The sequence below is a fragment of the Puma concolor genome, chromosome A2 (genome assembly GCF_028749965.1).
Source record: "Puma concolor isolate L17-30 chromosome A2, mPumCon1.1.hap2, whole genome shotgun sequence".
In the NCBI taxonomy this organism is placed as follows: domain Eukaryota; kingdom Metazoa; phylum Chordata; class Mammalia; order Carnivora; family Felidae; genus Puma; species Puma concolor.
The window spans coordinates 48,369,050-48,396,459 of record NC_141668.1 but is presented as its reverse complement, the minus strand read 5'-3'; the positions used below and the strand labels follow the sequence as shown (position 1 = coordinate 48,396,459).

The window sequence follows — 27,410 nt, the reverse complement described above, 5'->3', positions numbered from 1 at the left end:
GTTGGGAATCGCATTTGATGAGGAGTCCCCTAGGGTTTGTGGGTGGTGTGGAGAGAAGTTCCATCAAAAAGAGAGGGTGGGTACCCAGAGCCAACCATAGTGGGCACCCAAGCCCTGGATTCCAGTGCCTTTGGCACGAATTGACTTCCGCTATGCATTTAAACACTCGTAGTGTCTTAATCAATCCTTCCCACCTATTGGCATCATTGGCACCTTATAAAAGTCTCCCTCCATCTTATTGTTAGCACTGCTTCCTGCTTTTCCTTTGAACCTACAGCCCTGTCTGGCTGAACTCTTTTGGTGGTTTCTGGAGTTCCCAGCTTTGCCTTCACTCGACATCCCATCTTTAGCTCCCCAAACTCCAAGCTTCGTAGCTGATTCAGGGAAGCCCTTCCTGCTCTTCCCACTGAGTACCTCTGCCCACTGCTCTCCCCCGCTGTCTTCAAGACCCAGCCTAGGCAGAGCCCAGACCGCTTGCTCACTCAGACGTCAACAATTGCACACTTCTGTGTGTGTGTGTGTTTTTGCAGTTTCTCACGTAAATCCCCAAAGACAGCCATTAACATCATCATTTCTATTATTATCCAGGCCACGTTGACAGATGAGAAAATGGAGGTTTCAAGGGCAGGCGGGGAATAACCTGCCAAATCCACCCAGATGGGAAGTGTCTTAACATTCTATTGCCGCGTGACAAATTGCTACAAACTCAGCACCTTAAAACAGCGCACATGGATTGTTTCACGGCCCCCGTGCTTCAGGATCCTGGGGGTAGCTTAGCCGGGCGCTCTGCTTCTGAGTCTGTCACGGGCTGCCGGCAGAGTGTCAGCCAGGGATGGGGTTTCATCCGAAAGCTCAACGGGGCAAGGATCCGCTTCCAAGGTTCTCAGTGGTTGTTGACAGAATTCAGTTCCTTTGAGCTGTTGGTCTGAGGGCCTCACATCCTTGCCAACTGTTGAACCGGAGGCCACTCTCTGCAGCTTGCTGTGGGGGCCCAGATTTCAGTCTGGGTGATGAACCAACCCCTGACTGACAGAATGTCCTTCTGTGGTGACAGCTGGGAGAGACGGCCGCTTGCTTCATCCATGTGTGAGCTGAGAGAGCAATGGAGTCTGCTGGCAAGGCAGAGCCCATCATCTCTTCTAACCTAATCTCAGAAGTGCCATCCTGTCACCTTTGCTATATTCTGTTGGCTAGAAGGAAGTTGCCAGGCCAGCCCACGCTCAGGGGGAGGGACCATACTAGGAGGGGGATCACTGGGGGACATCGGAGTCAGGCTGCCACAGGAAGTAACAGCTGAGGTGTTAACTCAGTTATGTGAGCCTCCCGTCTTTGAGATCTTCTTTCTCTGCACGCCTGGATCCTCATGGTTGTTCCCTGCTACAGTCTGAACAGAAAGATAACAGTAACATCACTTTCCCTGTGTGACTCCACCAGTTGAAAACTCTTAGCCAGTGATATTAAGTAGCCTGATTTTAATAAGCAAGAAATGGGAGTTTCAAAATCCAAAACAAAGTGTTATTTATTTTAATGTTTTTAATGTTTATTTATTTTTGAGAGAGAAAGAGAGGCAGAGTATGACTGGGGAGGAGCAGAGAGAGAAGGAGACACAGAATCGGAAGCAGGCTCCAGGCTCTGAACTGTCAGCACAGAGCCCGACGCGGGGCTCGAACTCACAAACAGCGAGATCACGACCTGAGCCGAAGTCGGACGCTCACCCTACTGAGCCACCCAGGCGCCCCAACAAAGGATTATTTAAAGCTGAGTAGCTTAAGTGATGCAGAGGACAGCACACGGTACCATGTTATAAAGGCAGCTGATACAACTGTTGGCCCTTTCCAAACCAGTCTTGAACCCGCAGACCACTGGTAAAGAATCTCCGTATGCCCAACCCAGCAAATTGGCCTTTTATTGAATGCCGCCACTCCAGAGAGAGAGGTGGGTCAGCGGAGCAGGAGAAAGAAAGCCAGGCATGACATTATCACCTCAGCCTTCTCTGTCAGCCGTCTTCCTCCAGGCCACTCGGGTGGACACAGATTTCAGTCTGGGTGATGAACCAACCCCTGACTGACAGAATGTCCTTCTGTGGTGACAGCTGGGAGAGATGGTTAGTGTCTGCCCTCTCGGCCCATGTCCCCCACCAAAACTCCCCCCCTGAAAACTTCTGACAGGGACAGTTGCCAGCACGGTGGCTTCTTGGCAACCTGTATGACAATCTGACATCCCTCTGCTCCCACGTCTGTTTTTCAGACCACTGCTGGGTTGGGCTCTCCCCTTACTGCCCCCACTAACCAGAATGGTCACTCGGTTTCCAAGATTCCCATTCATCTCATCATCTGGGACCTTCTGTCTCTAGCTTGACCCCGATGGGTATGTTTAATTAGTAACTATTTATTAAGAACTCACCATAGGGACATCTGGCTGGCTTAGTCAGTACAGCATGTAACTCTTGATCTCAGAGTTGTGAGTTCAAGCCCCACATTGGGTGTAGAGATAAAGAAAGAAAAGAAAAGAAAGAAAGAAAGAAAGAAAGAAAGAGAGAGAGAGAGAGAGAGAGAGAGGGAGGGAGGGAGGGAGGGAAGGAAGGAAGGAAGGAAGGAAGGAAGGAAGAAAGAAAGAAAGAAAGAAAGAAAGAAAGAAAGAAAGAAAGAAAGAAAGAAAGAGAAAGAAAGAAGAAAGAAAGAAGAAAGAAAGAAAGAAAAGGAAGGAAGGAAGGAAGGAAGGAAGGAAGGAAGGAAGGAAGGAAGGAAGGAAAAGAAAGAGGGAGGAAAAAGAATTCACTATAGGTAGATGTTCTTCCAGGCACTGAAAAAGATATTCCTTGTATGTGGACATACATACACAGATACCTATGACGTAGAGGTTAAGGGCACAGCTTAGAAGTCAGATAAATCCTGTGGCTCCTGGCTGGCTCAGTCGGTAAAGCACGTGACTCTCAATCTCGGGGTCATGATTTCAAGCCCCACACTGGGTATAGAGATTACTTAAAAATAAAATAATTTTTTTTTTAAATAAAAGCTTTAAAGGGGTTCCTGGGTGGCTCAGTCGGTTAAGCGTCCGACTTTGGCTCAGGTCATGATCTCATGGTTCGCGGGTTCAAGCCCCGTGTCGGGCTCTGTGCTGACAGCTCGGAGCCTGGAGCCTGCTTCAGATTCTGTGTCTCCCTCTCTCTCTGCCCTTCCCCTATTCGTGCTCTGTCTCTCAAAAACAAATATATGTAAAAAAAAAAAATTTTTTTTTTTTAAATAAAAGCTTTAAAAAAAAGAAGTCAGATAGATCCTGCTGTTTAGTGGCAGTCGACTCTACTTGGCAAGTTCCTTAAACTTTCTGAGCCCCAGTTTCCTCTTCTGTAACGTGGAGATCAGTAGTCCTACCTTGTAGGACTGTTGTGAGAATTAAGTGAAATCATACTTGTGCAGCACTTAGGACTATGCCTACCACACACGAAGCACTTAACAGTACTTCTCCGTGATCAGCACAGGACAGACCCTTAGCAGCAATTTCCCGTCCCCACCAGACTGTAGGCTCCATGGAGGCTGGGACCACATCTCTCGCCTTTGCAGCTGCGGCCTCAGTACCTGGCACAATGCCTGGCACACGGTAAGGGCTCCCTAGACCTTTGTGGAAAGGGCTTATAAATAAATAAATAATACTGCCGTGAAAGACAAAATATTTACCTAGTTCCGCTTTCCAGGGAGCGCGGAGGTCTCTGAATATCATCTAATTCAAAGTCCACCTTGGGTGGTAAGTGGCAAGTTCGGCCACCTAGTTAAACAGTTGACCAGGGTCTAATGGCGTAGGCTGGGACTCAGGATTCAGACTCTCAGCTCACTGCGTCCAGCATACCCAGTATGCTGACATCATCTTCCCAGCCTGACTGATGTGGCAAATAGGGAAAAGCCCCTCCGATAGGGACTTTCTAATTTGTGGTGACCATGACTCATTTTGGAAGAAACCATTCAGTTATCCCAGGCGTGGTGCTGAGCAAGTGGCAGAGGGAAAGCCAGCTGCCTTGTTCTTGTTGGTCCAAGAGTGTGATCCGAAGGTCTCTGCAGACTTCATCCGGTACCCCCGTGGGTCATTTTCCTGCATGGTGAGGCTATCCGCTCAAGCGTGACCAGCGGCTATTCTTGAAGATCAAGAACAAATCTCAGTGTCAGGTGATCTGGCTTCTAGTCCAGCTTCACTAGCTGGGTGACCTTGGACACGTTTACTTAATGTCCCTGTGTTTTCATTTTCTCCTCTGAAAGGGAGGGAAAGTAGCACCTGGTAAGGATTTGATGATACGATGTGTGACAGAAGGTACCCAGCACAGTTGCTAGAGCAAGCTTGTGAAATGGGATCCGAATGCGGGGCCGGCATTCATCATCCCCTGTGGTGACAGGCCCAGGAAATCTCCTGGTCCCCTGAATCTCCCTCGTAGCTGGCCTGATTCCCTCTGGCACACGGGGCCAGGTGGTGATTTTCAAGATTGATTTCAGAACAGAACTCGTTTGTATCATTTTGTCTAAGTTCCATCCAAAACTTGACATGGGATTGGAACCAAAGTGTATGAAGCCAGTGGAGTCTGCACTCATCAGAGCAGAGCCGGGGACCTGTGACCTGCCCCTCGACCTTCTGAGGTGGCCTCCCACGTATCCCCCTGGGCCCCAGGGCTTCCCGGAACTTGGTTTGAAAACGACCCAACTAAAGTATTTTACATGGCCTCTGTCAGAGTAATAGTCGTATCAACACGTTATTATAACGCATTATTACTATTTATTGCTGACATTTACAGCACTGGTTCTCAGACTTCAGCCTGCGTCAGAATCGCCTGGACCTCTTGTTAAAACACAGGTTATTGGGCCCCACACCCAGAGTTTCTGATTCCATTGTTTTGGGTAGGGACTGAGAGAGAATTTGCACTTCTTTTTTTTTTTTTTTTTTTTTTTTAACGTTTATTTATTTTTGAGACAGAGAGAGAGCATGAACAGGGGAGGGGCAGAGAGAGAGGGAGACACAGAATCCGAAACAGGCTCTGGGCTCTGAGCGGTCAGCACAGAGCCCGACGCGGGGCTCGAACTCACGGACCGCGAGATCATGACCTGAGCCGAAGTCGGCCGCTTAACCGACTGAGCCACCCAGGCGCCCTGAGAATTTGCACTTCTAACTAATCCGTAGGGCTGCTGCTGCTGCTGGCGTCTGGGAACCCTGTGACAGCTGCCGATTTCACGTGTGCTTTCCGTGTGACGGGCACTGTGCTGGCCTCTTCACCTGGGTCGTTTTATTTCATGCTCACAAGTGCGCTTTGAGGGAGGGATTGTGCTATTTATAACCCTTATTTACAGATGAGGAAACAAAGGCTGAGAGAGTCAGATAACTTGCTCAAGGTCTTACAGCTACTGAGTGGAAGATTCCAGTCCAGTCCCCACGCTGCACCATAACGTTCAAATGAAAACGTTTTGGAAGGAGGGGATGGGCACACTTATTGCCCTATACTTACTTTCATTCACTGACCCAGGGCAAACAAGTGAATGAAATGAACTGGCTCTGAGAGAGAGGGTTCCAGCCCGGTTGAGGTTTAACGGAGAGCAGGAAAACCAGACACGACAGCAATGCTTGAAGAACTGTGCTTACTGAGGTGTGCCCATTTGGAACACCTAGGAAGCCACACGACTTCTCAGATACCCTGGAGACATTTGCCCAAGAAGGGGCGGTCCTTGTGACAAAGGATAGAAAACAAAATGGCACTTCATTGATTTATTACTTCGTTCATTTGCAAAAACTTACTGAACGAACCTACCGAATATGCTGGGTGCTGTTTGGTGCTGGGGATACAATGGGAAGTAAACATAGGCATGGTCCGTGATTCTCAGACCCTACAGTACACTCAACATTATTAAGTCTAGTAACAATTTTGCCCGAGTCTTGATATCTTGAAATTCAGCTTTGGCCACAGGATTCTTTTGTGCCCCAGCCGGCTGGTTTTGGCTCTTCCAAATCGTATTATCTTATAGTATCCGAGCTGTCTGTTGACCTAGTGAATTTCCATTCTGACTCATGCAGTTCAACCCCGTCTGACATCATCGTCTCAAAAGTCTGTCTTCTCAATAGATCTTTTTCAAATTCTTGATTACGGACAGGATTTGGCTGGTCTTTGGTGACTGGTAGCTTTCAAATATGACTAATAGGTAGATGGTGTTTAATTGGTCTGTTCTTGTGTTCTGACTCATTACTGCTAATTACCCAGTGTGTTGGATATGCCAGGTGGATGCCTAATGACTGGTCTAATGACGAGCTGGAACACCATATTCAGATCCAAGATATCATGGTCCCGGGAGGCAGGTTCATGTGGTTCTTCATTCTGCCACCTACCACCTTTCCTGTTAGAGTGGGTTTGAGGCGGCCACGTCAGATTCTAGAGATCATATAGCACTGTTCGATTGCAAGGAAATGTCCCCTGCATCCTGGGCCTCGCCTGCTATGTGTGAAAACTTATTTGGATGAACACTCTGTGTTACTTGTTCCGATTTGGATTTGCTCACTCCAGCAAGGTTATGACCTATAAAAAAAAAAAGTATTAATTTAGTAGTCTTGACAGCTAGCACGTCAAGTTTCAAAGAATCCTGTGAAAGAAAGAAAATTAAAAGGGAAGAAAGGAAGGCTAGGAAAGAAAGTCTAGTGAGAGATCTGTGACTGATGTGAAATACGGAGTTTTTACCATGAGCTCAAGGAACCCTCCAGGCTGCCTCCCAGAGACCCAATTTCTGGCTCTCTAATCTGTAGATGGGTTTGCATTAAAAACAAAGCTCAACTTAAGCTTCAAAGTAAGAAGTCAGTATTCAGGGCAGACAGAGAGACTGTTTGTTGTGAACAAGCGGCAGTGATCAGTCATCTCCGAGAGTTGTCCCAGAGAAAGAGTTTGAAACCCAGACTATAATGATAGCTGGCACGTGGGACCTGTGGAATGAAGTCAGTGCTTCCAAAAAAGGAAACAATGAAAAACAATACAAAGAAGCAGCAGCCTACACATTAATGTTCATGAACGTACGTTAACATTGACATTAACTTTGGGTTAATGTCAAATTTTACTAACCAATCCCAACAGACCCACTCGTGATTATTCTTACTGGGGCGTTTTCAGTGGAAAAGTATCCAGTCGGTAAAAAGCTTCAGTAGTTGTGTTACGAAGGACACTATTTTCATTTTGACACAAAATTAGCCTGGGCTCTTGTGCCCACCTAGATACCCTCATGCTGCCTACTCTGCCCTTGATTTGGGCAGAGTGCCCCTCCAGCATGACATTCAGCCTAGGTCCTATCCTTGTCTAGCCAGGGCCACAGCAGAATAGGGGACAGGGGAAGACGAGGGTGAGGAGTTGGGTATCACTGAGTGTTTAAGAGCTCAGGCTCTAGAGCCAGAAAAACATAGGTTTCGATCTCAAATCTGCCTCTTACTATGTGGCCCCGGGCCTCAGGTTCCTGATAAGTCTTGATAATAATGTTGACTCATTACAGAGATTCAGTGAGATAGTATACACTCAGGGTTTGGTGCATTGCATGGCGCATGATATATAATCAGCAAATGATCCCTGTGGTTACTGGAGTCTTGGTCTTAGTATTTGTATGGGTGGTTTAAAAGAATAAAGTAGGTGGGTCAAGAGCAGTTCTCAGATGAATTTGTACCAGCTATGAAGTTGGTCCAAATTAGTCTCTAAATCCATTATACAGTGCCTTCTAAAGAACATTCTACAAAAATTAAAAAGCCCTATATCTGGGATGCCCAGTATAGTTTAGCCATTGGCGCATGAGCTACTGAGCACGTGAAATCTGACTAGAGAGAGTAGATTTTCAAATGTAATTAACTTAAACGTAAGTAGCCATAGGTGATCTGTGACTACCACGTTGGTCAGCAGAACTTCATAAGATTAAAGTTGCCAAATCTGCACGAGAAAGGGCAGACAGACATTGTGAGGGAAAAGTTAAATGTGAGTGGAAGGAAGCGTAGAGCTCAGAGGATTGGAAACATCAGAAAGAATCAAATGTTTAATGAGTGATGGACATGATTCTGATTACAGCCCCTTAGCACAAACACCAGTAAAATATGAAACATCTGTAAACATTAGAAGTCAAACAGTCCAGTTTCAAGAGCTGTTTGACAAATTCCATTTCCACTGAAATGCAAGAGATTGAACTTTGACTTGGAATTTAGAGTCGCAAAACGTGCACCACTTGGTCAACAGCCCTGATGAATAAATGAGGCAGCATCAGACCTAATCGTGAATCCCATCAGGCAGAGAGGAGTTTCCTGAATGCCCTTCTCACGGTGCACGTTGAACTTGGACAGGTGAGAATCATTTTGGGGGAAAGATAATAGAGGAAGCAATGTTTACGTGATCACCGCTGAATTGGCAACGAGCTCGCTCTTTGGCAGCCTAATGGAAAAGCCCAGATGGGGAGAAAATAAAGTTGGCATGTTTTCTGTTCCTACCGGCACAACCCAAGATACAGGTATAAATGGTGTTTGTTCAGTAATAACTCAAATGTGTCACTGATATTGTGACAGAATGTCTAGGGTCTACAATAAGTTTCAATATTAAAAGAATTATAATCCAGAGGGTCAGGGGTCTAAGATGAAAAAAAAGGCTCAAACAGCACTGGTTTTATTTACAGAGCAAGGCATATTTACACAGAGATCCCGCACAGTTGGGGTAAAAGTGGCTTTACCTTGGGAATGAAGAGACACGGTGCCTTCCTGGATACCATGTATGGATGAGACCTGGTTTCCGCTGGTTACCAGTTGGGGGCCCTTCAGCCAGTTATTTACATACTCTGTGCCCCACAGTTTCCACAGGTATAAAAATGGGGTTGGGACTGACTGCCTCATAAGATTCTTACAAGGGTCAAGTAGAAAACAATTTGGAAAACTGTAATGCACTTTGCAGACGGGAAGTGTTACCATTGCCACTGTTGTTTTGACTTTCTCAGTAATGCTCCGAGAGAGGGAACAGCACAGCTGACCGTTTTACAGATGAAGGGACGAAGCTGAGAGGGCGGGGTTCCATGACTTGCCCAAGGTCATGGGCTGCCAGCACTGTGATGGCGGTACGAAACATCGGGTGTTAGCCAATGGACACAGAAGGTTCCTATTTCTTTTGAATCCTTTGCTTTAAGAAATGCTTAAACTCATGGGGTTGTGGGACTGGAACAGCCAGACTGCCTTTGGGTCCAGACAAGAGGGCCCCGTGTGTTAGTTAGAAGGGCCTGCAAACTGGACCAGATCCAGCCTGTTTGGGTAAGTAACGTTTTATTAGAACACAGTTGCGCTCATTCATTTACGAATTGTCTGCGGCTGCTTTTGTATTATAGTGGTGCAGTTGAGCAATGGCAGTAGTGACCACAGCCAAAACTATTTACTCTCTGGCCCAGGACCCACGAAGTGTACCCACTCCTGGGTTCAAGGGCCCCAGTATCGCCAACCACACACAAATAAGTGTATCGAAGAGCACACGGGCACTCTCTCCCTGGGGATCTGATCAGCACTTGGCAGAGTGTGACCCATGCCCCCAAACAGCCACTGTCGTTACCCAGACCTCCACGTCCGCATCGTGTCCACAAAAGAGACCACCTCTGGATGCCGATAGGGTTTAGGGCTTCCACTGTTCCTGACTCTGGTGGGTACAGATGGCTTTGGGGTACGAGGAGGATTTGAGGTGCACTTAGACTTCTGTTACTTGGATCAGAAAGGACACATCGATTAATTTGTCAAACCCTTCCTCTCGGCCAGCATAACGGGACTGGATTGTTGCATAACCAAGTATCGGTTCCCAATGGAGTCAGGCATCTTTGCTTCTCTTTGAGTTTCGATTCCTGGTTCTGGTTCTAGGGGTGCTCAGAGATTGGCGTGGTATTTACAACAGATGCACACGGTAACTGGGGAACGGTTTGCAGTATTAGCGCATATTACATTTAAAAATTTTTTTATGTGGATCTCAAGATGAGATTCTTCAACTGGCAGCTTGACGGATGTTGGACACTAGAACCACGAGTGGTTTTATTTTTCGAAAATGATTTTATCTAAATCATTTAAAAAATTTTTTAATGTTTATTTATTTTTGAGAGAGACAGAGACAGAATGCGAGTGGGTTAGGGGCAGAGAGAGAGGGAGACACAGAAGCTGAAGCAGGCTCCAGGCTCTGAGCTGTCAGCACAGAGCCCGACGCGGGGCTCGAACTCACGAGCTGTGAGATCGTGACCTGAGCTGAGGTCAGACTCTCAACCGACTGAGCCACCCAGGCGCCCCCTAAATAATTTTGATTTAAACTTTTGGCATTCGCATACTGTGTGTTGTGTTTTGCCTTTCAATTTTAAGGAAAAATTTCTAATTTTTAGAAGACATCTTTGGGAACATGAACATTGAAAATGGTTAATTTTTTCACCTTTATTTTAATTTGCATTATTTGATGAAAATATATGCAGATTTCATATACTCTGAATGCTCTTTTGACTTATTTTTATAGTCCTTTGAGCATTAATGTCAATGAAATAAGATCTGGGTTTCTTATTTATGATGGTAGTCACTCTTCTTTGGTTTTGGCAATAGCAGAAATGATATGCCTATCTTTGATTTTTTTTTTTCCTTTAAGACAACAGATGGGAAAGCGACTGAATGGAATCATTAATATGGTTATTTTTCCCCATCCCCCAACCTCCTGAAAGGAATTCTCAGTTACATGCATTACCTGTTACCTCAATATTTCTGGGAATCTATTTCTTAGGGGGGGAGAAAAGTTCTCTTCAGGATTAGGGCTACACAATCCCATGTGACTGCTTTCTGGAGGGTTCGGGTCTCTTTCTCCAGTGACTAATTACTAGGAGGCTGCTTCTCAGAGGTTCCTGCAGCTGCCAGCACCAAGTTCCTTGAAGCCCCATCTGCGGTTGTCTTGCCCAGGAGGAGCAGGAAGGGGCTGCTGGGCTGGCCTGGAAACTAGAAACGAGGGTCCCTTAGCCCCTTTTGGCCCATAGACGGCCGCTTCTCCAGGGGTGCCTCGGGACCAGCCAGCCACTCAGGGAGCCAACCAAAAGCCTACTTCTCCTGTGGTGGGGAGAGACATACTTCCAAATCCACCCACGGCTCTCCTGGAAGACTGGCACACGCCCTTGTTGAGTATCCAAGTGGCTCCAAGGCCAGCGCTCAACTCTGGCACCCCGGCACTTGGGGGAGCTTCTCCCACACTCCGGAGGAAATACATATTCGTTCATGCATTAGCTCACTCACTCACTGAGCAAATGTTGACTGCTTGCCCACTGTGCCAGCCGCTGTGGTGGGCATGAGGCACACTGTGAACGTGGTCTTCTTGTGGTATAGTAAGAAATATATCTGGCCTTTGTCTCTGGTTCCTAGTGCCGAGCTTCCAAAACCCCTGGAACTTCGTCAGGGGACTGTCTGTTGTTTTTCGTGATGAGCTCCTTTCCGTCACCCTTGAGTTTATGCCAGGGAGGTGACATAGGGCGGGCGGGGTTCCTCGGTCGCCTCAGAAAGACCCAAAGTTTGGAAGGTTCGAGGTTTCAGCCCCGTCCGCCATCGTGGGGTGGGAGGACGGGTCGCTGGAGAGTGAACTCCACAAAAACTCTTGAGATGGGTGAGAGAGAGTCAGAGCAAGGGTGTGATTATGGGACTTGAGCCCCTGGATGTCATCTGAAATGGCTGGATATCTCACTTTGCAGTCCCACAAACCAACAGGCTCCCTTTTTTGTTTAAGTTCATTGAAATTGGGGTTTTCTGCACTTATAAACACGAGCCTTGATTCATAGAGCAGACGGGCAGAAAATCTACTTCACAGTGACGTGACAAATGCCATTATAATAGAAGAAGGGAGGCATGGGTGAGTGGCTGTGCGGCAGATGCTGTTGGTGCCCTGCCTATCTCCTTGGCCTACCGTGGACATCTCCTGTGGCTTCGGGGGCCCTTTCCATACTGTCATCAGCTTCCTCCTCAGTACCCGAGCGTGTCTGTCTGCCTGGAGGAATGTGCTTGGCCCCAGCACGGGACAGACTGAGTAACAATATCTTAAATGAGAGAGTTGATTTCTTCTTCACGGAATAGCAGCCTGGTCCGGTGAAGTTGTCAGGGCTTCGAGCTCCTTCCATATTTTCTTCTCATCATTCCTAGGGTGCTGACCTGGTCCTACGGGGCCCCAGCTGTGCCTATGTCCACGTGTCTGTTGTTTTGCTTGTTGATTCACTGCCGAGTGACCCCTTGTTCCCTCCTATGACCGCTTTTTAGTGCCACCCGTAGGCACCTGGTGACCTGGTGGCTCTCGCAGAGAACTTGGGAAAGGCGGAAGACATCTTGGCTGCCATCTTGCCACTTCCATAAATCAACACACTCCAATCCCTCCCACCTTCCAGGTCCTTCCATCATCCCCTGCCTCCTCTAAATCTCAGTGTGGAGTGGAGAGCAGGGCAGGGCATGCCTTCAGGACCCGTCAGTGGCCTCCTGCTTCTTCAATCTGCTCTCCTTCTCCCACTGGGAAAACTCCAGTTTGGGTGAGAGAATGGGGATGAGGATAGCTGTGTCCCTTCATCAGGTTTTTCTTCCAAATGTATTTTTTCACACTCTGGGTTTTCCTTGCTGTCCCTGAGACTTAAGCTTTTGAAATCAAAGGCAAAGAACTGACTTCTTAACGTATTTCTCAGCTTTTAGCACCGTCTCCTCATCTCTGAGGCAACTTGGGTGTCAGGCTGACTGATGGGGAAAGGACACAGTGTAGAAGGACAGAGGGAGGGGAAACACATCAGAGAACACATCAGTCTAGCACCTGAGCACCAGGAAAACCACAAGGCTGTGACTGAATAGGACACCGTAGCTTCCTGCTACCAAGACTTGGAAACCTGGCTCGCACACTCGTGTCTGGTACATTTTTTTGTCCTGGAAGCCCGAATAACCCCTGAGAATATTTTAATTTTGCGAAGAAAATCATGCATATTTCCCTAACGAGGCTGCTAGGTTGTGGCCCAATTTCAAAGTAACAGCAAATACCGTGGCTATGCCCTCAAATCCAATATTCATCGGAAATATGCCAGGCTCTGATCTGCCACTGACGTATAAGTCAAATATGTTTCCATGGCAGCCACCCGTCCCTGTGACCAGCCAAGAGTCTATCCCTGACCAAAAAAAAAAAAAACAAAAAAAACAAAAAAAAACATTGTTGTGTCTCTAGGAATGAGACCCAAGCTGGTGATTGCCAGCTCTACCCCACAGCGCCAGCCTTTGCAAGGCTATGAACCAAGTTTCCCACTTTCAGGTCTTTCTGGTCTACCCGCCAAGCCTCACTTGCAGGGTATGAAGCTAAATGTAACTCCTGTGGCAGATGGTCAGGTCACCTTTCAGTAAAATAAGGGAAAATGGCAGCCAAGGACCTGCATGCCATTTCTGGCACAAACATATTGCAGGTTGCAAATCCCTGCTCTACCTGCGTAAAAATGCCGTCAATGGACTACAGACAGAGATGTCTTTCTTTTTTCTTTTTTTCTTTTTTTTAACGTTCATTTATTTTTGAGAGAGAGACAGAGTGTACGTGGGAGACGGGCAGAGAGAGAGGGAGACACAGAATCCGAAGCAGGCTCCAGGCTCCGAGCTGTCAGCACAGAGCCCGATGCGGGGCTCGGACTCACAAACCGTGAGATCACGACCCGAGCCGGAGTCGGACGCCCAACGGACGGAGCCATCCAGGGGCCCCAGAGGTGTCTCTCTTAAAGTGTGTTCTGTGCAACGTGTCAGACACTATAGGAAAATGGGATTGTATGATCAGATCTATTTAGCACGACAGCTTCTGATGAAGTTGAAGAGTCTGTTGAAGATGAAAGATGGTGGTGCAATGTGTGATGTTGACCCACTCACGTGGCCCTTGTGGACTTTCTGACACAGATAGCTCCTGGGACCGTGGCTGGGCGGGACACACTTTGAGAACTGCTGTGACAGCGCACACGTCTCTTGTTACAGGATATTGCCCTGTGGTCCTGACCATTGTGGCTTGGGGTTAGAAGAAAATATTATTTTGTAGACGCTAAGTGACTAAGAAGCAGCAATTTGGAGTTACTATCAAAGCAGCATCTCATCATTCCTGTAAATGTCCAGATACCAAGAAATCAATGGCTGGATCATTGCCACTGCCCATTCCAGGGCCGGGCTTGTCTGGCTTTGTTTCTACGTGTCCAAGGTCCAAGTTGTTTCTCTTATTTATACTTTCTTTTCTGAGACACAAGCACGGTCTCGAATAACCCTGAAACACAGCAAGGATCACACAAAGCATCTCAAGAGTCTTTTCGGGTGATGAGTCCGTGGCCTATTTCTTATGAAATTCATTCATCCAAGTACTGGTTAGCACCTCCTATGTATTAGGCCCTACAGAACGTGCAAGGTTGACTAAGGTAAAGCCTCTATTCTTAAATATCTCCTGTGCCAGCCTCTTATGTTCTAGAAAAATGTTACAGTAATGCATTTATAGATAAAGGAACCCATCTGGAGATGAAGTAAATAGCTGGTTCCAGTTTTGGTGCTGTGAGATGAGAGGCTGTTCCAAGGCAGCAGAATAAGGAAGGAAGATCATTACTTCACTTCCACTTAATTTTAGTGAACTTCTTGGAAGAGGTGGTGTTTTGACAGATCTGAAAGAAGAGCATTGGACCGATCTCAAGACGAGTCGTTCAATAAATGTATGAGGATCCAGGCTTGGAAAGTCAGTATTGTGAACGAAAGGAGGCCACCTCCACTGACAGCTCAGAAGCAGTAACGCTGGGTATTCTAAATGTCTTTGTTCACTGTCGAAGAAAGCTTTTCTATGTTTCCTAATTCCCACCGTTGTGAACTGCCAAGCCAGTGTTTCATTATAATCTTGGCTCTTAAACAGTACAGTTCATCCAAAGACGACAGGGTCTTGTGAACAGAAATTCGGCCTTGGACCAAGGTTGTAATAGATCGTACGCTTCATTATACAGGTGAGGAAAAGGGACCAGCTGCTGCATGACAGATTTGCCGTGGAGCAAGAGGGCAGACCCCATGCGGTGTTTCAGAAATGGTGAACTTTGACTGACCCACGAGATTACTTACTTTTGGAGGAAGTGGTGTGGAAGGAAGACCGTAAATGGAAAATTGGGGAGGAGGGGGGAATGTTCCCTCCATCCACTACTCCCTCAAGCATCATTTGAGCCCCCCAGGGAAATGTTAGCATGGTATGATGCTTAACAAATTTTAAAGGAGAAAATAAAATGATTTTTCTATTCAAGCCCAATTAAGATCTACATGAAGACCTGGATAATTTCTCCTCTCACCCAAAATGAACAAAAGGCCAATTAGTAATGTTAGGATGTGACCTCACTGTGGTTAAAAATATTTATGTTGTGGGACGCCTGGGTGGCTCATTTGGTTAAACGCCTGACTTCGGCTCAGGGGATGATCTCACGGTTTGTGGGTTCGAGCCCCGCACTGGGCTCCGTGCTGACAGCTCAGAGCCTGGAGCCTGCTTCAGATTCTGTGTCTCCCTCTCTCTCTGCCCCTCACCCGCTCACGCTCTGCCTCTCTCTGTCTTTCAAGAATAAATAAACATGGAAAAATTGGGGCACCTGGGTGGTTCAGTCAGTTAAGCGGCCGACTTCAGCTCAGGTCACAATCTCACGGTCCATGAGTTCGAGCCCCGCGTAGGGCTCTGGGCTGATGGCTCAGAGCCCGGATCCTGCTTCCGATTCTGTGTCTCCCTCTCTCTGTCCCTCCCCCGTTCATGCTCTGTCTCTCTCTGTCTCAAAAATAAATAAACGTTAAAAAAAATTAAAAAAAACATGGAAAAATAATTTTAAAAAATATTTGCGTTGCTTGAATGTAAAATGGCGGGTAACCCATTCAGGACTAGTGTGGGCAATAGGAAATAATAAACAGAAGAGAGAAAAGGAAATAAAAATGCAGTGGCAATAATAGGCTTGGATTAACACCAGTATTTTCAAAGATGCCTGCACAGCTTCAGATTCAATAGAAGTCCTTTTGCCAAGGACTCTGACACATTCCATCCATGAGCAGGCTGGCTGCCGTTTCCTAAGGAATGTCCCTAAGATCAGCCCTTTCCCTCTCGTCCTCTGTGCCAGAGCCCATCTTGTTCTCCCAACGCTGTAACCATCATTGCGTGGCCGTGAAGCTCAGTCCGGCTGCTGTGTATGCTGCCTCTGAGTTATAATCCACCTTATCTGATTTTCCCACATGCACCCCGTCGTTCATTTTTTTCCCTCCATCTGTAACTGAGGAAATAACAGATAATTGGTTAGATGGCTAATTGAGCCTCAACCAGGCACTTCAGACTTGTCCTGGTTTGTTTGGTGCCCTGCGGAGGCAGATGGGATCCAACTCTTTAGTTTATTTCAGCGGCTTGGAATCCTTGCAGTTGGCTCCAAGGGAGAGGTGGTGCCTAGTGTTGGACGTTTCCTGGCCAGGGGACAGGGTGTAGGTGGCTGTGCCCCTCCGTGGTTCTGTGGACAGTTTGGAGGCCCTTCTAAGAGAGAAAGGTTCACAGCAAAAGCTGGAGAAGCTGTTCTTGTACAGTGATCTATGATATTGGGGTGAGATTGTAAGGCGGAGGGTGAAGGCAGGGTGCCCAAACAAAGCTGCTAAGCTGTGTCGCCACTGTACCATGTGATGATCTGTTGCAGAACCGGGAAAGGGCCACTTTCCCCACTGCTGCAGAAAATTCAGCCCCTGTCTGGCCCCATGAGACCTGGCAGCTTCGAGAACAGGAGGCTGTGATAAACGACCAGAGGCTGGCCGAGAACCTGGTGTGGATTTATGAGTGGGCCATTCTCTGCTACCCAGGGAGAGTAAACTAAAACGTTAAAAAGAATAAGCCAGCCCCCTTGAGCTAGAAGCTGCCGGTGCCCACCCATACCTGTGTGTGCTGCTCCTCCCGTGGGCACCGGGCATCTCCCCGCCACCTTGCACTGTAGGGACCGTGTAACTAGTCCTGGCCAGAGACTAGTGGAGGGATGGAAGCCACTCTGAGGAAATCACTGGCTTCTTCAATCTTTCTGTGAGATCCTCGACCCCCTCTCTCTTCACTGAGCTGCTGGCTGAATGTAGAGGACCCAGTAGAGGATTCTAGAACCCTAGGTGATAACAGGGCCACAAGATGGAAGGAGCCTGGGGCGCTGAATGATGGCATGGAGCAGTCTCTCATACCACACCACACCCCCCTCTTTCCTGGACTATGAAGTGAGTGAAAATTTAAACTTTTTTGTGTGTGTTAAACCACTGAGATTTGGAGCTCGCCTGTTATAGTGACTACCACACTGGCTAATACTGAACTGACGGTGAAAAGTCATGACGTGGAGAGAGGGGCCAAGGCTACTTACTGGTACCTTCTCAAGTGTTTTTCAGTGACGTTTCCAGATGCGCAGATAAGAGTGCATGCATGTCCCCAGGTCCTGGGGCTCATGACCCAGCTGGTTTGCTTTAAGTTTCCGTTCCCTCTTAGTCTTCTGAATGGAAAATTTGTCTTCCTTTCTAGAATATATTCATGTTTATCTTCATGTAAAAATAATATTTGCTGAGATTTAGCCCTCAAGTTGAATTGACTTTTAACCTAGCATCCCAAGTAGCAGCCCTGTTACAGTTTGTCTCCAAAGATCCCTTCCATTGCCTCCCCCCCTGCACCCGCCCCCGACCTCTCTGCCCTGGTTGTTGGTGAAAAGCAAAGCTATGTCAGGAAACCCCTTGCAGGGTTTCAGTGAGTTAACACCCTTCAGATTTCAGATGCCTGACTTAATTCTTTAAAAACAAAAATGAAAGCAAATTTGGTCTCATTTGGTGTTAATGCTGAGGCTGTTCAAAATGTTTTCACCACTTGGCTTCACAAAAAAGACAGAGCTGAAAAAAAAAAAAAAAGTAGGGGCGCCTGGGTGGCTCAGTCAGTTAAGTGGCCGACTTCGGCTCAGGTCATGATCTCACGATCTGTGAGTTCGAGCCCTGCGTCGGGCTCTGTGCTGACAGCTCGGAGCCTGGAGCCTGTTTCAGATTCTTGTCTCCCTCTCTCTGACCCTCCCCCGTGCATGCTCTGTCTCTCTCTGTCTCAAAAATAAATAAACGTTAAAAAAAAAAAAATTTAAAAAAAAAAAGGTAAAGAAGTAAAAGAAGACTGGAGACGTTTCCTGAGGCCATGTCCCTCTCTGAGGTGGGAGAGGCAAGATGTAGAGACAGCTAATGTTTTTGCTCCTGCCTCAGTGGGTTTTCCTCCCTCCTCTGATTGGGGTCACACGGCCCAGATGATGACAAGCCAGAAATGTAGCCTGGGTCCTGGAGCGTCACCTAGTCAACACTTGATTTTCAAAAAGGAATCCATCAAGATTACCTTAGATCAGGGGAAGTCACCTGAGTCCACTCCTGGGCACACTGAAAACCCCCCAAATCTCTTTGTCTTTTCTCAGGGTCCTTATTTGCTTATCTTCAGTGAGTTATGTGGGGGAATCACTGAGAAATTCACTGCCAGCGGCAGAGGTAGGAGCATCAAAAGAGTCTTGGTTGGACCGGCTTCTCCCTACGTCATGGACTTAATTTTATCCTATGGTCCTCAACATAGACTTAACCACCATTTTGTCAATACAGGACTGTGAAAAAAGCTGCTGAAACACAAAGAACAGAAAACAGGAACTTGAAGAGATATTTATATTTCAATATTCATAGCAGCATCATTCATAGGACCGAAAGGTAAGAAGCGTCCATGCCCATTGTTGGCTCCATGGATGAACAAAGTGTGATACACACACAAACAGTGGAACTACCCACCCCTTTAAAAAGGAGGAAATTCTGGGGCACCTGGGTGGCTCAGTCGGTTAAGCATCTGACGTCGGCTCAGGTCATGATCTCATGGGTTGTGGGTTCGAGCTCTGCGTCGGGCTCTGTGCTGACAGCTCAGAGCCTGGAGCCTGCTTCGGATTCCGTGTCTCCTTCTCTCTCTGCCCCTCCCCCGCTCACTCTCTGTCTCCGTCTCTCTCTCTCTCTCTCTCTCTCTCTCTCTCAAAAAAAAATAAACATTGGGGCGCCTGGGTGGCGCAGTCGGTTGGGCGTCCGACTTCAGCCAGGTCACGATCTCGCGGTCCGTGAGTTCGAGCCCCGCATCAGGCTCTGGGCTGATGGCTCAGAGCCTGGAGCCTGTTTCCGATTCTGTGTCTCCCTCTCTCTCTGCTCCTCCCCCGTTCATGCTCTGTCTCTCTCTGTCCCAAAAATAAATAAACGTTGAAAAAAAAAATAAATAAATAAACATTAAAAAAAAAAAAAGGGAGGCAATTCTGACCCATGTTGCCACATGGATGAACCTTGAGAACATTGTGCTAAATGAAATAAGCCAGTCACCAAAAAAACAAATACTGTTCAATTCCTTGTATATGAAGTACTTAGAGTAGTTGAATTTCTAGAGACAGAAAGGAGAAGGGTGGTTGCCGCGGGCTGTGGGGAGGCGTGGGGGGGGGGGGGGAGTTCGTGTCTGATGGGTCAAGAGTTTCAGTTTGGGAAGATGAAAAAGAAAAGCTTTGGTGATAAACGGCGGGGATGGGTGCACAACAGTGTGGACGTACTTAATACCACTGAACTGTACGTTTTAACACGGTGAAGACGGTAAATTTGACATTCCGTGCTTTCTACCACATAACATGTGGAAGGCAAGCGACATTGGGGAATACGTTGGGAGGAGGAGACGGTCCCCTTGCCCCTCCCCTACGCCCAGATAACCTGGGCAATTGGAGTCATTTCTGTAGTTACAGATTTTGTTTGCACGTAAGCACCCAGTTAGTGATTCATTTTGCTGCTTTCGACTCCTGAGCAAAAGAGTAAAGCAATTTCCTCCTTTTCCTCCTTCACGGCAAAGAACCAGGATTTTGTGTTCTTCGGTTCTGGGCCCACTTCTCCCGTGGAGAATGATTGGCTTTTCTGTGGTTTAAAGGCTGCTGAAAAGGCAACCCCCACGCAGGTCTCTATTTGGTCAATTTGGTCATTGGGGGCCCTTCTAAGGAGGGCTGGGAGTTACCCGAAATGGGGAAGGGTTGGAGCAGGGAGGTGGAGACTGGGAATTTGAGATGGGGCGGGGGGGGGGTGGCTTTGAAGGGCTGGGAGGGGTTGCAGACTCAATACTAAAAGGAGGATGTGGATGTGGGGGGCATGGGTGCCCAGCGGGAAGTTCTGTTAGTACCTGAGAGAAGGAGCCACTGATGGCTTGCAGAAGGGTTCAAGGCAGGGCCCGTGTCAGTGAGGAGGTGCGCATACGCTCACATGATGGCCGCCTACGGTGTGGAGAGATGCCCACCAAGGGTACAGAACCAATGCCCGTGGCAGCAGCAGGTGGCAGAAGGGGCCTTCCGCCCAGGACAACCACAGTGGGTTAGGGAGCAGGCACCACCTTTATTTTGGGGGACCACACACACTTCCCTTTCAAGTGCCAGTCCCTTGAAGGAGGGGAAAGAGCCCAGGCTTGGGTGGGGGGAAGGAGGGAGGAGTCAGTGCTCAGCTGGATAGGAGTCGATGGGGAAGAAACAAAGACGCGTGTCGCTGCCTACATCTTTAACAAGTGCCTTGGAACGCATCCAGCCGTCACAATTGTCCAAATTTTACTCCAAATCCAATCTGTGACTCCTATTGTCTTCTTCCACTGGGGGACACTTAGAAAGACGTAACAGATGGCTGTGTGTGGCAATAGCGTCCCTTCCCCACTGCCAGGAGTGAGTTGTTGTTTTTTTTTTTTTTTTCATCGATGCCTTTCTCTTTCATCCAAAAACAATTTTTCTTCCTATCAAAAGCAATACATTGTTTTGATATCGTAGAAAAGCATAAAGAAGAAAATTTAAATCTCCCACAATGCTACCAGCCCAGAGACAGCCACTGCTAAAATTTTACTGCACTTCCTGCCCGGTTTCTCCCCCGCGCATGGGTTAGTGTCTTTGGCCAAGTACGTACGTCTTTCAGGTCCCACTGCCCAGGTGTGCTGATGAGCCTATACTAAACTTTTCTGAGTCCAGGCCCTTCATGCAGTAGCAGACAAAGCTGGGGGGGGGGGGACAGTGTGGGACATGAGTCAGAGAGAACACTAATCCACCCATAAGGGACTTAAATACCATCTTCTCAGCAGATTCCTGATCAGCCACAGACCTGATCTGACCATAAGCAGTTTACATTACATTCCGCTGGTTCCAAATGTTTGTTGGAACTGGTGTGATATTTATCCATAAAAACAAAATTATAAATGGTGGTTAGATTTGCAGGCCATAAAGCTCAAGATGACCAGCGGCGGAACTGAGAGATCATTGATAACTGTTCTGATCACAGATTCCTCTTAAGCCCTTCTGAAATCGTCCCTCGGAGACCTGAATCCCGGATGTCTGAGTCTTGACCACTCCCCTTGTCTACCCTAAATTTTCAGAGGGTAGGAGGACTCAGGTGGGAGAGTCACAGCGTCATTCACAAGTCCAGCACTGCTAATTAGGGAGTCGGTATTGAAACCGTGGGCTTTGGAGACAGCCCTGCCTGGGTTCAAATCCCAGCGCTGCCTGGAATTAGTTATGTGAGTCTGGGACGCTCGCTGAACCTCTTTGAGTCTATTTTCTCGCCCATAAAGTGGGAATCATAATGCATATTCCTAAGGATTTCTGTGAAGGTTAGAGAAGATAGGACGTGAATTCTTGGACTCGAAAATGACAATATCCCACAGATTCCCACCATTGATTTAAATTACTGAAATGAGGACCTTTCTTAAATATCGATAAATACACTCTTTACAACTATACGACCAAAGGCAAGAGTACAAGTCGAGAAAAACCAACAGAACTAAAGTTGGCTCTTGTGATTAATGCTGTTATTTTGCTGAAATTAATTCGGCTTCTTGAAACACCAGTTTCTAGGACGGGGTTCTTTTGACCCGGGCATCCCGAACCCACCATGTGCCGCGCGATGGTTCAACTTGCCGACAACCTTTCTTGGGTCTGGACACTGTAACCTGGAGGGCTGTAGGCTACGTGTGGCCCGTGGATGGACGTGTTTCACCTGACCCTCACAGGATTCATTTTTTCCAATTAGCTGCCATTATAAAAGAATGAAGATATTACACCTAAAATGCGCTGTTCCCGCTCCTCTTGAAAGGCTGGAAGAGCCAGCCCCGCAGGACTGCAGGGTCGGGGGGTGAATGGCAGTCCCCTGTCACCTGAGCTGGGCTTCCCAACTCCACTCTCCTGGCTCTTCCCATGTGCGTAAGCTGCCAGCCTCTGTGGGATTTGCTCTGGGACCTCTTCCTCTGTGACTTACACCCGTTCCTCAGCAGCCCGTGACGGCCAAACAGCATTTCAAGACACCCCCAAAAGGTAAGAAACACAAGAGCAAAAAAACTTCTGCTGAAATTGTGAGCAGCATTCAGTTCTCCCGTGTCCATCCAGATGACCCGGACGAGTTTGTTTGCGTACATGTGCTTGAAGGTTTTTATTGAAGCGCAAAGACAAAATGTTGAAATCCTCCTAAGCTATCCTTCGTTCCTCCAGGATCCCCGAACCCCCAGTTTGAGTGCCGATTCCTTCTCAGAGTCCGCAGGAGGAACCAACGCTGCCGACACCTTGATTTCAGACTTCCAGCCTCCAGCACCATGAGAGCATACATTTCGGTTGTTTTAAGCCACCCAGTCTGGAGTAGTTTGTTAGGACAGCCTTAGGGAGCTAAGATAGTCACCTTGCATAGAATCGGACCCCAGGAGAGAATGAACCGGACGTGACTATCGTTGAAGGGAAAGAAACTGAAGAGAGGGAATAGTACCAGTCCAAAAATGCAGTAGGTGGTTCCCCATCCCTCACCTCTGGCGGACACGCGGGTGGATTATGGCCCATTCTCCCCCACGCCACCACCATCATCAGACCCCTGCCCTCTTCTGTCTGCGGCTTCTTCAAGGTATACTTTCCACTGCCTTGCACCTCCTTAATCTCCAGTCTTCTCTCTCTACGTTTGTAGTGAGGGCTGGGTAGAACAGAACACCAGAACAGGTGCATGGCAGGGAGAGACGGATGAGAAGCAGGGTCCAGCTCGGGGGTGGGGGGTGGGGGTGGGAGATGGCTGCTGGGAAAGAGGAAGGCCAACGCAGCCAGGAAGCGCACAGCATCTAATACACATTCTGTCCACAGTTGGAACCAGGCAGACCCCGAGAGACAGCATCTGAAGACAATGCCGGAAGTATCTCAGAGAGAAGTCTTTGTTCTGGCCTCGCCAATACAAAACAAAACTGTTTTTTTTTTTCTTTTCAGGCAAAAAGACACCTAAGTAGCACTCCAGTCTTCAACAGAGCTGGGTGCAGAAACAAACCACCAGTTCATGCAGTGTGAGTTTTTAAGGGTATGTTCCAATTTTCTGCGCCCTCTTCCAGGGCAGATGTGAAACCTTGTGTTCACTCCAGCGATCCTTTCCGGGCAGCGCGTGGGGGCTTTCCCAGCCAGTGTGTTCCCCCCTCGCACATCGCTGCCTGCCACGGTCACGGACAGCACCTCAGTTGAACTCTGACCTGTCTCGTCCTGACGCCCACCGAGCCTGCTGCTGTCTGTCTGTTGTAACATTTCTGTCTGTCCTCAGATCTTTGGAATAAGCTGACTGTATTTCACCAGACCTTATGGCTCCTCGTCTGTTACCTTCACGCCCTTCACACTGACGTGCTGTGCTCAACTTTGCAACCAAGTGTTTCACTGGCTGGTGGCGTTTTCTCCCCCATTCCCGTCCTACCCTCCTGCTATTTGCATTGCATTAATATGCAAATGAAACGAAATGAAACACTTCCTCTTGGGTTGAGAATTCGCAGTTTTAGGGCTGAAGACGGGCTGCTTTAGTTTTTCATAGACTTTTGTGACACCACGTTCTGCTGCTGTGTTGGAACGTAGGACCGTTCCCAGATGTGTGCCTGCCTGCTTTCCTTATTCTCTTCCTTCCCCTTTCTCTCTCTTGCCCTTGCTGGGGATCAGGACATGCTATCCCAAAATATAGAATGCCAAAATATTGGCATTTTGAATATATTTTAAGCTGAAAGAGTTTGAGAAACTGGCAAAAGCAGGAAGGTCATTCTGACTCCCCTCCCCTCGGCCACCCTTCTTCCTTGAAACTGGTCGTAAAACTCGCATGTGAGAGGTACCCTCCCTACACCTGGAGGAAAGGAACAACCTTATAAAAAGAATCCCCCCAAACAGGTCTTGTTAATTTTTCCCCAGTTTACTATACTTACCTCAACATATTAACCTATCATATTCCTCCACAATTGTCCACTCGTCATCAAACCTAGCATAAAAATACTCAGGTCTAATTGTTCCTCTGGATCTTCATTTCCTTATGAAGGCTCCCATGTCACGTAAAACTTAAATAAATTTATGTGCATTTCTTCTGTTAACCTGTCCTTGTTACTTTAATTCCAGGGACCCTAAGAAGGGCAAGGAAAATGTTTTCATCTCCTATACGCTCTATTTCTTCTTTCCTTTATTTATGTTGTGATGGTAAAATATATGTAACATAGAAGTTACCATTTTAACCGTTTTTAAAGATATGGTTCAGTGGCATTAAATACATTTGCTAGCAAGTTAATTTTGTAGATATCAATAAACTGATTCTAAAGTTTATGCAGAAAGGCCAAAGAAAACAGAATAGCCAATAGTATATTAAAGGAGAAGAACAAAGTCGGGCAACTGACACTCCCCAGCTTCAAGACTTTTATTCATTTATTTAAAAAAGGTTTTTTTGATGTTTATTTATTGAGAGAGACAGAGACAGAATGCGAGTGGGTTAGGGGCACAGAGAGAGGGAGACACAGAATCCGAAGCAGGCTTCAGGCTCTGAGCCATCAGCACAGAGCCTGACGCGGGGCTTGAACTCATGAGCTGTGAGATCGTGACCCGAGCCAAAGTCGGACGCTCAACCGACTGAGTCACCCAGGCGCCCCTAGTTTTTTAATAAAGCTACAGTAAGTGTGGTATTACTGAAAGAACAGACAAATAGATCAATAGAACAGAACCGAGAGCTCCGGAGCGGACTCACATAAATACAACGAACTGATATTTGACAAAGGAATGGAAGCAAATACAATATGCAAAAGATAGTCTTTTCAACAAATGGTCCTGGAATGACTGGACATCCACATGCAAAAAGACGAATCTAGACACAGGCCTTATATTCTTCACCAAAATTAATTCAAAATGGATCAGAGACCTGAATGTAGGATGCAAACCTATGAAACTCCTAGGAGATAATATAGGAGAAAATCTAGATGACCTCGGGTATGACGATGATTTCTTAAATACGACACCAAAGGTACATGAAAGAAGTCATTGGTAAGCTGGACTTTATGGAAATTAAAAATGCATGCTATGCAAAAGACAGTGTTGAGAGAATGAGAGAAAAGCCACAGAACTGGGAGAAAATATTTGCAAAAGACATATCTGATAAGGGACTATTATGCAAAATATGCAAAGAACACTTAAAGCTCAAAAATAAGAAAACCAACAACCTGATTAAAATCTCAGCAGAAAAACCTGAAAAGACACCTCACCAAAGAATACATACAAATACGGGGTCCCTGTGAGTGGTCAGTCATTTGAGCACTGACGGCGTAGAGCCTGCTTGGGATTCTCTCCCTCTCCCTCTCTCTCTCTCTCTCTGCCCCTCCCCCCACTCTCTCTTTCTCTCTCAAAATAAATAAAATTTTTTTTTAAAAAGAGAGAGAATACATACAGATGGCAAAGAAACATATGAAAAGATACTCCACATCTTACTTCATTAGGGAGATGCAACTTAAAATAAGATACCACCTCACACCTATGAGAATGGCCAAAATCCAGAACACCGACAACACCAAATGTTTGGGAGGATGTGGAGAGACAGAATTCTCATTCTCTGCTGTTGATGATGCAAAATGGTAGAGCTAACTAAACATACTCTTAACATATGACCCAGAAATTGTGTTCTTTGGTTGTAGGTCAAATGAGCTGAAAAGTCGTCTGGCATCGTTACTCATAATAGCCCAAACTCGGAAGCAATCAAGGTCTTTTAGTAGGTAAATGGATGTATAAACTGGGGTACATCCAGACAATGGAATAGTATTCAGTGCTGAAAAGAATGGAGCCATCAAGCTATGAAGACTTCATGACAGATTAAGTGAAAGAAGCCAATATGAGTAGGCTCTATACTGTACGATTCCAACTATATGAGATTCTGGAAAAGGCAAAACCATGGAGATGGTGAAAAGATCAGTGATCATCAGGGGCCAGTGGGAAAGGAGGGATGAATAGTAGGAGGAGAGAGGATTTTTAGGGCAGTGAAATTATTCTGTATGACACTATAATGGTAGATATGTGTGATTATACATTTATCAAAATCCATAGAATGTACAACACCGAGAGTGAGCCCTAATGTGAACCATGGACTTTGGTTGGTAATGATGTGTCAATGTAGGCTCATCGATTGCAACAAATATACCACCCTGATGAGGGATGTTGATAAGGGGTAGGCTGTGGTGCGTGGCCATAGAGTTATATGGGAACTCTGTTCTTTCTACTCAGTGTTGCTGAAACTGCTCTAAAAATGTCTATTTAATAAATAAATATTTTAGATAATTCAGTATGCACTTACCGTATGATCTTGTCCTTCCACTCCTAGGTATTTACACAAGAGAAACGAAAACGAATGCCCACACAAGGACCAGTACACAAATGTTCAGAGCAGTCCTATTCATATGAGCTAAAAACTGGAAACAACACAAATGTCCATCAGTGGGTGAGTGGATAAATAGGGCATATCTATGAAGCAGAACACTGCTACCAATAAAAAGGAACACGCTGCTGATATCCGTCATTACACTGAGTCAAAGAAGCCAGAAGCAAAGGGTACATATTATATAATGCCATTTATATAAAATTCTAGAAAACGTAAATTAATCTGTGCGGTGACAAGACAGATCAGCAATGTGGAGCCCAGGGGTGGAAGAGGAAATTACCACATGGGACATAAGGAGACTTTGGGGGGCAATGGAAATGTTCTATGTCTTAATCGTGGCTGTGATTTCACACATGTGTATTCCTGTTAAAAGTCACCAAAGCGCACACTTTAAAAGGGTGTAGTTCGTTATATGTAATTACATCTCAATCCAGTAGAAAAAATCTAATCACTTAAATTAACAAAGGGCTTTCACTTGAATCAGGTTTGTTGAAAAATTGAGCATTAGGACTAAAGAAAAGCCGGATCTGGAGGAGAATATGTATTAGAAGCTATCAAAATGATTTTTTGGTCCAGCGTTTCCACATCAGGAAATTGATTTTAAGGAAATCACAAGAATGTCCATCCTCATATTACTCATAAAGGACAAACTGAAATGACCTAACGGTTAATAAAGGGCATTATGGCATACACAT

At 46.6% G+C, this 27,410-nt stretch overlaps 1 long non-coding RNA gene across 1 annotated transcript; it reads left to right on the top strand.

Annotated features, from left to right (window-relative positions):
- The first annotated feature begins 21,057 nt into the window (after positions 1–21,057).
- On the top strand, positions 21,058–27,101 carry LOC147583154 (uncharacterized). Its single transcript, XR_015245887.1, has 3 exons — positions 21,058–22,352; positions 23,277–23,364; positions 26,659–27,101. It is a non-coding gene; the product is annotated as an uncharacterized LOC147583154 (long non-coding RNA).
- The last annotated feature ends 309 nt before the right edge of the window (positions 27,102–27,410 follow it).